The following is a 13,653-nucleotide window of genomic DNA, read 5'->3' as shown; positions in this document are numbered from 1 at the left end:
AAAGACAATATATCAAGGGACAAAGATCCAGAGGGTCACACGGTAAAGGTGACCGACTTCCGAGGTCCTTCCGGTCATGGCGGGGGGGGGGGGGGGCGCTGGGGAAGGGCTCCCACTTCCTGAGTACCCTGCCTGCCCCCTTTGAAGCTTCTCTCATCGGTGTGAGGTGACTATGCAACATGCAAAGTAGAAGTCTCATCTCCTCTTCACAGGACATAAGAAAATAAAAAAGGGGGGATCCTGGCAGGAACCCTTTGGAGGGCTACTAATGGTCAGGATGGGTGGGTTAGGTTTTTACTTGGAGTATCCTGTCTCAAGTGCCTGGATCCTGAAAGAAAACCACAGTTTAATAAACATAAAGTTTAAATAACAGGCAGAGGGGAGGGTAATGTCGCAGGACTGAGGACTAGGTTGGGACTTACTACTTACCATCAAAGAAAACTGAGAAGTTACCAGTAAGCCAGAGAAAATGTAAGGCAGGGGTAACTAAACACTAAAAAATACTTAGACCTTTTGTACAAATTTGTAAAAAATATTAAACAGTCAAACCTTGCTTGTTCTCAGTAACTTCGGTGTTAAAAATACCATTCAAAACATACCAAAAAGGAAGAAAAGATGTTTCCTCATTACCATTTGTGTGTAAAAAGTAAATGGTAAATACATCGAACTAAAGTCGGTAAAAATCGGTCAAGAGAGGGGGACTGGAAAAACACATATCAGAACTTAAATCCTGGTTTACTAGTCCTTAAGAGGTTTTAAGACCATAACCTCTATGATTTAAAAATAAAAAACTAAATAAAAGTCTATGGAATCCTGGATAAGTGATGTAACTTTTCAAAGTCTACATAGGATTTCTGTGCTCTGGGTATGGAGGGCCATGTTCCCAGTTCCTTTGCTGCCCTTTGCCTGGGTGAACACCTCGGCTCAGCCTCCTCTCTTCTTCTCTTCTTGGTATTTGTCTTTTTTGTTTACATTTTTAAATTGTTTTGTTAGGAGTATTAGAGATTAAATTGTTGTTGATTCTTTAAAGTCTATCTCCTGTGTATCAACTGCAAGGAGACCTTTTGAAATGGGAAAAGATTTGTTTTTCTTTTTCCTTTCCCTTTTTTAATTTTGAAGTTTTTGTAATTTTTCTTTTGCTCAATTATTTCTTTTCTTTCTTTGTAGTGCTGGGTTAGAATGTATTTATTCTTATATGATCTATCTATATATAGTGTAGATCTTTGGTTCTATTGTAGGAAAAAGTAAATATCGGTGGGGTGTTGGTATTTGTTGTATCTTTTTCCTTTTTTGATTTTTGCTTCTTTTCCTTTTTTCAATTTCTCTTTTTCTTTGTGTATAAATGTTCAAGAGAAATGTATAAATAAATATAACATATATCTCCCATAATTTATTATTTTTGTTTATATTGCCTTCTCCTTTCCTGTTTGGGTATTTCTTTACTTTATGCCATTCTTTTTTTATACTCTGTTTCTTTCCTTTTTTGTATTTACAAGTTTTCTTTTATTGTTTATTGGTATCTTTAATATATTGGAGAGGTCTAGGGAATTCTGCTCTGACTAGGTGGTCAGCTATAGTCTTTCCTTTTCTCCAAGCTATCATAGGGTGTGAAGCCGTAAACTCTTTTCCCATGGGGTTCCTTCTGCATTTTCTATTACCCACTCCCATATTTCTTTTAGAGAGTAGTTAGGACTCCTTCTAAGGATGGGGAGTATAGCATGGGAAAAATTAGGCGGTTTGTTCTGGTCTTAGTTTTCTTCTAAGATTGTTTCCCTGTTGGCCTCTTTTAATCTTTTAAAGCAGATCCTAGTGTTCTCTTGCAGTATCCTCTTTTGTGAAGAAAACTGACCATGTCTTTTAAAGCTTCTTCTAGTTTGTGTGGCTCACTTACTATTCTTTAATTCTCAGTGCCTGAGAGTAAGGTAAAGACCTTTTGAGGCTTGGGGGATGGCATGATTGGAAATGCAGGTACTGGTGTGTGTTTGATGGTTTATGGTACACCGAGGTTTGCACTTTTCCTTCTGCATCCAAATACACCATAGTGTCTAGGAAGGGCAACTCCTTTTGCTGTATTCTACTGTGAAATTCAAGTCTGGGTGTATATTATTTAACTCTTGGTGGTATTCCAAGAGTTTCTGCCTCTGTGCCAGTAAAAATTCCAAAGATATCATCAATATATCTATAGAAAACTGCTGGCTGCTTATCTAAATTCTGTCTTCTCTTTTCTATGCTAGCATTGTACAAAGATTTCAGCTATAGCCACTGAGACTGAAGCTCCAATTGCTGTTCCTTTGCCTTGATTATAGAAATGGTTGTTGAATCTTAGCAGTGTGCCTTGTAAGACATGATCTATTCCTTCTTTTATTAAATATGGAGGTGGGGCTATGATATTAAAGTCTGTTCTTAGCCTTTCCTTGACATAGCAAAGTTCCTTTCATAGAAATTTGCCACAATCCAAGATGCTTCCTCCTGTGGAATGGAGGGGTACAATGACACTATATCAAAAGAGAAGATAATAGAGCCTGATGGGAACCTTGGTAATGTGGCTATTTTCTTTAAAAAGGCTGTGGTATCTTGCAATCTCTCTGGAAGGAGGTCCTGCAGTGGAGTGAGATACTGTGTTAGCAATCTGTCTACTGGTCTGGTAGGAGCATTACATCCACTGAGCACTGGTCTCCCTGGCCATAGGCCTGTATCTGGGTCTTTTTTCTTGTGGGTTTTTGGTAATATATACCAGTGTGGGATTATTGGTTCATGCTCCAGTAGTGCATCTCTTTGGCCTGCCAAAAAACTCCTTCTGTTTCCTCCATTTTTCCTGAGTTATCCAAGTATAGAAACGGTTTACTAGGATCTTGCTTTGTCTTTTATGACTTGAAGGGCTTCATCTGGATTATTTAATGGGATGTATGTTTCTGTATCTGATAAATGTGCTTCACCCATTGCTATATAGCTTTCTTTTTTCAGAACCACTAAAGCCCCATCCTTGTCTGCTTTTTTAATGACTAGGTCTGGGTTTTGAGCTAGTCTTTAAGGGCCTCTCTTTCTTGTTTGCTCATGTTTGGGAGGCTGCCCTTAAAGATTTTTCTCCTACTTCCATGGTTTCACAATGGATCATTGTTTCTAAACCTGGAAGTTTTTTGGTAGGAATGCTCTCTCTCTGTTTCAACGGGAGTTGTTTAGGCATATTTCTCCTCTTTTTGTTAAGTGATCTCATTTTACTTGGCCTGGCAAGAGGGAATCTGCAAATCTTTGTTTATTTGCTCTTTTAATCTATTCATAGAGCTTCCTAGGTTCTCCAAAAGGGCTTTCTTTGGGGGAGGGCCAGGTACAAAAAGATCTTCCTTGCTGAGCACAGAGAGTTGGGTTCTGGTCATGGGTACTTCAGATACTATTAATTCCATCCCCATCTGCCGTACCTCCTTCTTGCCACTGTCTTCCTCCTGCTGGCCCTTGGGCCCACTGGTAATTTCCTCTTTGAGGAAATCTTCCATGCCTGGGAGGTGGCCTCCATGGTTGAGGGTGGCTTATCCAGTGTGGGTTCTGCCATGGAACCTTTGTTGTTGATAATTTTTGTGGTAGCGGACTTTGTTTGTATCTTTTCTTGCTCTTGTGGAGCTTCTCTCCAGTTCTGTGGGTGGTTTGGGTAGTGAGGTTGCCACCTTCTCTGGTGTGAGACTTGGGGTTTTCTTTGCTCTTTGGGGTAAGGGGTTAGATGGGTTTTCCTCATCTTGGGGTGGGTACCCGTGTGGGTGGGTGCTGCCTGGCAATCTTTGCTCTTTCTGTTTCTGGGCAGTTGTTCCACCTGTTTGGGCCCCCTTTGTGTTCTGTTGTATTGCATTTTTGTTTTTTTTCTGTTTCTGTCCGTTTTTTGGCTGTTTCTTATTTTTCCTCCTTTCCTCCTCTGTTTCCTCTTAGCATAGCTTTTCAAAGACATCCATGTCTCAGGGTTTTTCTTTTTCTTTTGTATTTGTGGAGCCTCTTCATTCTCTAGTTTTGCTCTGTTTCTTGGTTTATCTGTTCTTGTGTTCAGTTTTGTTTGTATCTTTCTCTATGATCTATCATTGAGATTGGCAATGACCTTTTCCAACTGGCCTATTGCTCTACTACCTTTTCCAAGAGCTTATTACAAGCTTCTTCCCTTCTATAAGTCCTGAAGGACAAGGAGGGGAAGGTGGAGTTGGCAGGAATAATTCAAGGGTGCCTGGGCTCCTTATGGTATTGTTCATTGGGAGGGAGATCTGTGTACTGTCCTCCCCCCTTGGGGGTAGGTCAATATGATTATCTCTTTCCTCCGAGGCTCCTTTTCTGCTTGAGGTGTCTCCTCTGTTTCATACTAGGGGGTGGAGGTGGGAAGCATGCTTCAATGTTTTGTTCTATTACATTCTCCTGTTCAGTTTCTGTTTGGTTATGTTCTGATTCTTTGTCTTGTTCTTTTGTTCTTTCTCATTTCTTGTTCTCTATTTAACTGATCTGGTTCTGTGTTTCATTTTCTGTTTCTTTCTGTTCATCTTCCAGGGGTTCGGGTTCTTCTGGATGAGAGTTTAGCCTATGTCTCTCATGCATTTCAAAAACCATGTCTCTTTCTTCCCCTGTCATTTCCATATTTGTTCTTTCATTCATATACTGTATGAGGGGGTCCCTTCTTGTAACAGATAGAATTTTACTTCTGGGGGGTTGTAGCTTGTCAATTTTTTTAGCGGCAAGCTTAGCTCTGGTATAAGCATCATGGCAGATTCTTCTATAGGAGTGAGGGTATTTTCTTTTCAGTCTATTTTTCTCTTCTATTATTCTCCTCCTCACTTCTACTGTGCTTGCCCTAATTGCTGCTGCCATTAGGCCTTGCCATCTTCTTGCTGCTCCTTGCAAGATAAAACTCTCCCATCTCAATTACCCACATGGGTGGTAGGTCCCTCATCCTACTGTCTATGTTCTGCAACATCAGTTCAAATCTATCTGTGACTCCCTTCAATTCACATCTGTCTAGGTATTTTACTATAGCTTGCTGTACTGTTTCCTCTTTATATAATTTTGCCATATCTTTTATTTCTGTTTGTTCATCTTGTGTAGATACGGGGGGGGGTCTTGTAAATTGTGGATTTCATCTCTGAAAGGGTCTTCAGGGAAGCCTAGCTGTACTTCTCCACCTAGTAATAGGGGTGCCAAGGGGGATGCTTGGACTGCTGGGCTTGTGTTTGCCCAAGCCAGCGGGTGGTTCCATCCTCCTTCAGGGCTAAGGGGTTGTTCAACAATGTTTATTTATATTTGTATTTCCTATTGCTTGTTGGAAGACAGGGTCTAAGCTACTTCCCAAAGTTGAGACCATTCATCTATAATACCTCCTCTATGGTCCTTTAGTGTTCTTCCTATTTTAGTGTTTGCTCGTGTCATAGGCATCTTTCTATAAATATATTTAATTTCTCAGTCTTTTAGTTTCCTTTTTTATTTCTGAGTAATTAAAATTGCATATATCACCTTGTTTCTCTTTTTATTCCTTTATCCAAACCATATATTACAAGCTCTGTTTATATACAGTTTACAATATCTGTGCCAAAGAAATAACAACTGCTGTTTTCCAGGGGGGTGTGTATGAGTCCACTTTGAGGCCAGAGGGAAATCTCCGAGGACAAATTAACACACTGCAGGAAACTCCAGCAGAAGTCTAATGGCACCTGAAAAAATAGAAAGAGGGAGATCAGTTAAGATATTCTCACTGTATATATAATTTTAAAAGACTTTGTGTGTACCTGGTCAGCTTTGTTTCATATACTTCATATAATCCTTATAAGGACTGCTCATGTGCTATTTTTGTCTTGCTGGGCTGGCTAAGACAACAAATCCTTAAAAGGACTAATCATGTGAAACATTAGGAAAACAAATTTTTGTCTTGCTGGGCAGGCAAGGACTGGTATCTAGCTCTCAAACACAAACACAAGTCTTGCTGGGCAGGCAAAGACTAGTACAAACTGGGTCTTTCAAAGAAAGTCTTGCTGGTCAGGCAGAGACTGGTATCAAAATCGTTTTCAAGAGTCCTTACAAGGACTAGTCATGTGCAAAATACAGGGCTTTTTGTTTGGTAAATATATGTCTTGCTGGGCGGGCAAGACAATATAATAAGTTAATTCAAGGAATAGAGGAGAGAAAACTACCATGTAATCCTTAAAATTAACAGTTAACTCTAAGCACTAGCGCTTTCAGCCAGAGGCTTCATCAGGTGCTGTGAAAGAGGTAACTGAAGTCTTTTTTCCAAAAGATACAATATATACAAGGGAACAAAGACTCCAGAGGAGTCACACGGTAAAGGTGACCGACTTCCGAGGTCCTTCCGGTCATGGCGGGGGGGGGGGGGGGGCGCCTGGGGAAGGGCTCCCACTTCCTGAGTTACCTGCCTGCCTCCTTGAAGCTTCCTCTCATCGGTGTGAGGTGACTATGCAACATGCAAAGTAGAAGTCTCATCTCCTCTTCACAGGACATAAGAAAATAACAAAGGGGGATCCTGGCAGGAACCCTTTGGAGGGCTACTAATGGTCAGGATGGGGGGGTTAGGTTCTCTACTTGGAGTATCCTGTCTCAAACTGCCTGGATCCTGAAAGAAAAACACAGTTTAAAAATCATAAAGTTTAAGTAAAAGGCAGAGGGGAGGGTAATGTCGCAGGACTGAGGACTAGGTTGGGACTTACTACTTACCATCAAAGAAAACTGAGAAGTTACCAGTAAGCCAGAGAAAATGTAAGGCAGGGGTAACTAAACACTAAAAAATACTTAGACCTTTTGTACAAATTTGTAAAAAATATTAAACAGTCAAACCTTGCTTGTTTCTCAGTAACTTCGGTGTTAAAAAAAACCATTCAAAACATACCAAAAAAGGAAGAAAAGATGTTTCCTCTTTACCATTTGTGTGTAAAAAAGTAAAGGGTAAATACATCGAACTAAAGTCGGTAAAAAATCGGTCAAGAGAGGGACTGGAAAACACATATCAGAACTTAAATCCTGGTTTACTAGTCCTTAAGAGGTTTTAAGACCAAAAACCTCTATGATTTAAAAATAAAAAAACTAAAATAAAAGTCTATGGAAATCCTGGATAAGTGATGTAACTTTTCAAAGTCTACATAGGATTTCTGTGCTCTGGGTATGGAGGGCCATGTTCCCCAGTTCCTTTGCTGCCCTTTGCCTGGGTGAACACCTCGGCTCAGCCTCCTCTCTTTTTCTCTTCTTGGTATTTTGTCTTTTTTTGTTTACATTTTTAAATTGTTTTTGTTAGGAGTATTAGAGATTAAATTGTTGTTTGATCTTTTAAAGTCTATCCTGTGTATCAACTGCAAGGAGACCTTTTGAAATGGGGAAAAGATTGTTTTTCTTTTTCCTTTCTCCTTTTTTAATTTTTGAAGTTTTTGTAATTTTTCTTTTGCTCAATTTATTTCTTTTCTTTTCTTTGTAGTGCTGGGTTAGAATGTATTTATTCTTATATGATCTATCTATATATAGTGTAGATCTTTGGTTCTATTTGTAGGAAAAAGTAAATATGCGGAGGGGTGTTGGTATTTGTTGTATCTTTTTCCTTTTTGATTTTGCTTCTTTTCCTTTTTTCCAATTCTCTTTTTCTTTGTGTATAAATGTTCAAGAGAATTGTATAAATAAATATAACATATATCTCCCATAATTTATTATTTTTTATATTGCCTTCTCCTTTCCTGTTTGGGTATTTCTTTACTTTATGCCATTCTTTTTTATACTCTGTTTCTTTCCTTTTTTGTATTTACAAGTTTTCTTTTATTGTTTATTGGTATCTTTAATATATTGGAGAGGTCTAGGGAATTCTGCTCTGACTAGGTGGTCAGCTATAGTCTTTCCTTTCTCCAAGCTATCATAGGGTGTGAAGCCGTAAACTTCTTTTCCCATGGGGTTCCTTCTGCATTTTCTATTACCCACTCCCATATTTCTTTAGAGAGTAGTTTAGGACTCCTTCTAAGGATGGGGAGTATAGCATGGGAAAATTAGGCGGTTTTGTTCTGGTCTTAGTTTTCTTTCTAAGATGTTTCCCTGTTGGCCTCTTTAATCTTTTTAAAGCAGATCCTAGTGTTCTCTTGCAGTATCCTCTTTTTGTGAAGAAACTGACCATGTCTTTTAAAGCTTCTTCTAGTTTGTGTGGCTCACTACTATTCTTTAATTCTCAGTGCCTGAGAGTAAGGTAAAGACCTTTTGAGGCTTGGGGGATGGCATGATTGGAAATGCAGGTACTGGTGTGTGTTTGATGGTTTATGGTACACCGAGGTTTGCACTTTTCCTTCTGCATCCAAATACACCATAGTGTCTAGGAAGGGCAATCCTTTTTTGCTGTATTCTACTGTGAAATTCAAGTCTGGGTGTATATTATTTAACTCTTGGTGGTATTCCAAGAGTTCTGCCTCTGTGCCAGTAAAAATTCCAAAGATATCATCATATATCTATAGAAAACTGCTGGCTGCTTATCTAAATTCTGTCTTCTCTTTTCTATGCTAGCATGTACAAAGATTTCAGCTATAGCCACTGAGACTGAAGCTCCAATTGCTGTTCCTTTGCCTTGATTATAGAAATGGTTGTTGAATCTTAGCAGTGTGCCTTGTAAGACATGATCTATTCCTTCTTTTATTAAATATGGAGGTGGGGCTATGATATTAAAGTCTGTTCTTAGCCTTTCCTTGACATATGCAAAGTTCCTTTCATAGAAATTTGCCACAATCCAAGATGCTTCCTCCTGTGGAATGGAGGGGTACAATGACACTATATCAAAAGAGAAGATAATAGAGCCTGATGGGAACCTTGGTAATGTGGCTATTTTCTTTAAAAAGGCTGTGGTATCTTGCAATCTCTCTGGAAGGAGGTCCAGCAGAGGAGTGAGATACGTTGTTTAGCAATCTGTCTACTGGTCTGGTAGGAGCATTACATCCACTGAGCACTGGTCTCCCTGGCCATAGGCCTGTATCTGGGTCTTTTTTCTTGTGGGTTTTTGGTAATATATACCAGTGTGGGATTATTGGTTCATGCTCCAGTAGTGCATCTCTTTGGCCTGCCAAAAAATCCTTCTGTTTCCTCCATCTTTTCCTGAGTTATCCAAGGTATAGAAACGGTTTACTAGGATCTTGCTTTGTCTTTTTATGACTTGAAGGGCTTCATCTGGATTATTTAATGGGATGTATGTTTCTGTATCTGATAAATGTGCTTCACCCATTGCTATATAGCTTTCTTTTTTCAGAACCACTAAAGCCCCATCCTTGTCTGCTTTTTTAATGACTAGGTCTGGGTTTTGAGCTAGGTCTTTAAGGGCCTCTCTTCTTGTTTGCTCATGTTGGGAGGCTGCCCTTTAAGATTTTTTCTCCTACTTCCATGGTTTCACAATGGATCATTGTTTCTAAACCTGGAAGTTTTTTGGTAGGAATGCTCTCTCTCTGTTTCAACGGGAGTTGTTTAGGCATATTTCTCCTCTTTTTGTTAAGTGATTCATCATTTACTTGGCCTGGCAAGAGGGAATCTGCAAATCTTTTGTTTATTTGCTCTTTTAATCTATTCATAGAGCTCTCTAGGTTCTCCAAAAGGGCTTTCTTTGGGGGAGGGCCAGGTACAAAAGATCTTCCCTTGCTGAGCACAGAGAGTTGGGTTCTGGTCATGGGTACTTCAGATACTATTAATTCCATCCCCATCTGCCGTACCCTCCTTCTTGCCACTGTCTTCCTCCTGCTGGCCCTTGGGCCCACTGGTAATTTCCTCTTGAGGAAATCTTCCATGCCTGGGAGGTGGCCTCCATGGTTGAGGTGGCTTATCCAGTGTGGGTTCTGCCCATGGAACCTTTGTTGTTGATAATTTTTGTGGTAGCGGACTTTGTTTTGTATCTTTTCTTGCTCTTGTGGAGCTTCTCTCAGTTCTGTGGGTGGTTTGGGTAGTGAGGTTGCCACCTTCTCTGGTGTGCGACTTGGGGTTTTCTTTGCTTTTTGGGGTAATGGGGTTAGTTGGGTTTTCTCAATTTTGTGGGTGGGTACCCGTGTGGGTGGGTGCTGCCTGGCAAATCTTTGCTCTTTCTGTTTCTGGGCAGTTGTTCCACCTGTTGGGCCCCCTTTGTGTTCTGTTGTATTGCATTTTTGTTTTTTTCTGTTTCTGTCCGTTTTGGCTGTTTCTTATTTTCCTCCTTTCCTCCTCTGTTTTCCTCTTAGCATAGCTTTTCAAAGACATCCATGTCTCAGGGTTTTCTTTTTCTTTTGTATTTGTGGAGCTCTTCATTCTCTATGTTTTGCTCTGTTTCTTGGTTTATCTGTTCTTTGTGTTCAGTTTTGTTTGTATCTTTCTCTATGATCTTATCATTGAGATTGGCAATGACCTTTCCAACTGGCCTATTGCTCCTACTACCTTTTCCAAGAGCTTATTACAAGCTTCTTCCCTTTCTATAAGTCCTGAAGGACAAGGAGGGGAAGGTGGAGTTGGCAGGAATAATTCAAGGGTGCCTGGGCTCCTTATGGTATTGTTCATTGGGAGGGAGATCTGTGTACTGTCCTCTCCCCTTGGGGGTAGGTCAATATGATTATCTCTTTCCTCCGAGGCTTCCTTTCTGCTTGAGGTGTCTCCTCTGTTTCATTACTAGGAGGTGGAGGTGGGAAGCATGCTTCAATGTTTGTTCTATTACATTCTCCTTTTCAGTTTCTGTTTGGTTATGTTCTGATTCTTTGTCTTGTTCTTTTTGTTCTTTCTCATTTCTTGTTCTCTATTTAACTGATCTGGTTCTGTGTTTTCATTTTCTGTTTCTTCTGTTCATCTTCCAGGGGTTCGGGTTCTTCTGGATGAGAGTTTATGCCTATGTCTCTCATGCATTTCAGAACCATGTCTCTTTCTTCCCCTGTCATTTCCATATTTGTTCTTTCATTCATATACTGTATGAGGGGGGTCCCTTCTTGTAACAGATAGAATTTACTTCTGGGGGTTGTAGCTTGTCAATTTTTTTAGCGGCAAGCTTAGCTCTGGTATAAGCATCATGGCAGATTCTTCTATAGAGTGGAGGGTATTTTCTTTTCAGTCTATTTTCTCTTCTATTATTCTCCTCCTCACTTCTACTGTGCTTGCCCTAATTGCTGCTGCCATTAGGCCTTGCCATCTTCTTGCTGCTCCTTGCAAGATCAACTCTCCCATCTCAATTACCCACATGGGTGGTAAGGTCCCTCATCCTACTGTCTATGTTCTGCAACATCAGTTCAAATCTATCTGTGACTCCCTTCAATTCACATCTGTCTAGGTATTTTACTATAGCTTGCTGTACTGTTTCCTCTTTATAATTTTGCCATATCTTTATTTCTGTTTGTTCATCTTGTGTAGATACGGGGGGGTGGTCTTGTAAATTGGGGATTTCATCTCTGAAAGGGTCTTCAGGGAAGCCTAGCTGTACTTCTCCACCTAGTAATAGGGGTGCCAAGGGGATGCTTGGACTGCTGGGCTGTGTTTGCCCAAGCCAGCGGGTGGTTCCATCCTCCTCTCAGGGCTAAGGGGTGTTCAACAACTGTTTATTTATATTTGTATTTCCTATTGCTTGTTGGAAGACAGGGTCTAAGCTACTTCCCAAAGTTGAGACCATTCATCTATAATACCCTCCTCTACTGGTCCTTTAGTGTTCTTCCTTATTTTAGTGTTTGCTCGTGTCATAGGCATCTTTCTATAAATATATTTAATTTCTCAGTCTTTTAGTTTCCTTTTCTTATTTTCTGAGTAATTAAAATTGCATATATCACCTTGTTTCTCTCTTTATTCCTTTATCCAAACCATATATTACAAGCTCTGTTTATTATACAGTTTACAATATCTGTGCCAAAGAAATAACAACTGCTGTTTTCCAGAGGGGTGGTATGCAGTCCACTTTTGAGGCCAGAGGGAAATCTCCGAGGACAAATTAACACACTGCAGGAAACTCCAGCAGAAGTCTAATGGCACCTGAAAAAATAGAAAGAGGAGATCAGTTAAGATATTCTCACTGTATATATAATTTTAAAAGACTTTGTGTGTACCTGGTCAGTTTGTTTCATATACTTCATATAATCCTTATAAGGACTGCTCATGTGCTACTTTTGTCTTGCTGGGCTGGCTAAGACAACAAATCCTTAAAAGGACTAATCATGTGAAACATTAGGAAAACAATTTTTTGTCTTGCTGGGCAGGCAAGGACTGGTATCTAGCTCTCAAACACAAACACAAGTCTTGCTGGGCAGGAAAAGGGACTAGTACAAACTCGGTCTTTCAAAGAAAGTCTTGCTGGTCAGGCAGAGACTGGTATCAAAATCGTTTTTCAAGAGTCCTTACAAGGACTAGTCATGTGCAAAATACAGGGCTTTTTTTTTGGTAAATATATGTCTTGCTGGGCGGGCAAAGACAATATAATAAGTTAATTCAAGGAATAGAGGAGAGAAACTACCATGTAATCCTTAAAATTAACAGTTAACTCTAAGCACTAGCGCTTTCAGCCAGAGGCTTCATCAGGTGCTGTGAAAGAGGTTAACTGAAGTCTTTATTCCAAAAGATACAATATATACAAGGGAACAAAGACTCCAGAGGAGTCACACGGTAAAGGTGACCGACTTCCGAGGTCCTTCCGGTCATGGCGGGGGGGGGGGGGGCGCCTGGGGAAGGGCTCCCACTTCCTGAGTACCCTGCCTGCCTCCTTGAAGCTTCCTCTCATCGGTGTGAGGTGGGCTATGCAACATGCAAAGTAGAAGTCTCATCTCCTCTTCACAGGACATAAGTAAATAACAAAGGGGTGATCCTGGCAGTAACCCTTTGGAGGGCTACTAATGGTCAGGATGGGTGGGTTAGGTTCTCTACTTGGAGTATCCTGTCTCAACTGCCTGGATCCTGAAAGAAAAACCCCAGTTTAAAAATCATAAAGTTTAAGTAAAAGGCAGAGGGGAGGGTAATGTCGCAGGACTGAGGACTGGGTTTGGGACTTACTACTTACCATCAAAGAAAACTGAGAAGTTACCAGTAAGCCAGAGAAAATGTAAGGCAGGGGAAACTAAACACTAAAAAATACTTAGACCTTTTGTACAAATTTGTAAAAAATATTAAACAGTCAAACCTTGCTTGTTTCTCAGTAACTTCGGTGTTAAAAATACCATTCAAAACATACCAAAAAAGGAAGAAAAGATGTTTCCTCATTACCATTTGTGTGTAAAAAGTAAATGGTAAATACATCGAACTAAAGTCGGTAAAAAATCGGTCAAGAGAGGGGACTGGAAAACCCCATATCAGAACTTAAATCCTGGTTTACTAGTCCTTAAGAGGTTTTAAGACCCCTAACCTCTATGATTTAAAAATAAAAAACTAAAATAAAAGTCTATGGAAATCCTGGATAAGTGATGTAACTTTCAAAGTCTACATAGGATTTCTGTGCTCTGGGTATGGAGGGCCATGTTCCCCAGTTCCTTTGCTGCCCTTTGCCTGGGTGAACACCTCGGCTCAGCCTCCTCTCTTCTTCTCTTCTTGGTATTTTGTCCTTTTTTGTTTACATTTTTAAATTGTTTTGTTAGGAGTATTAGAGATTAAATTGTTGTTTGATTCTTTTAAAGTTATCTCCTGTGTATCAACTGCAAAGGAGACCTTTTGAAATGGGGAAAAGATTTGTTTTTTCTTTTTCCTTTCTCCTTTTTTAAT

Source organism: Penaeus monodon, chromosome 41, assembly GCF_015228065.2.
Source record: "Penaeus monodon isolate SGIC_2016 chromosome 41, NSTDA_Pmon_1, whole genome shotgun sequence".
Classification (NCBI taxonomy): Eukaryota; Metazoa; Arthropoda; class Malacostraca; order Decapoda; family Penaeidae; genus Penaeus; species Penaeus monodon.
The sequence above is the reverse complement of the archived record's forward strand: the minus strand, read 5'-3'. Positions refer to the sequence as shown.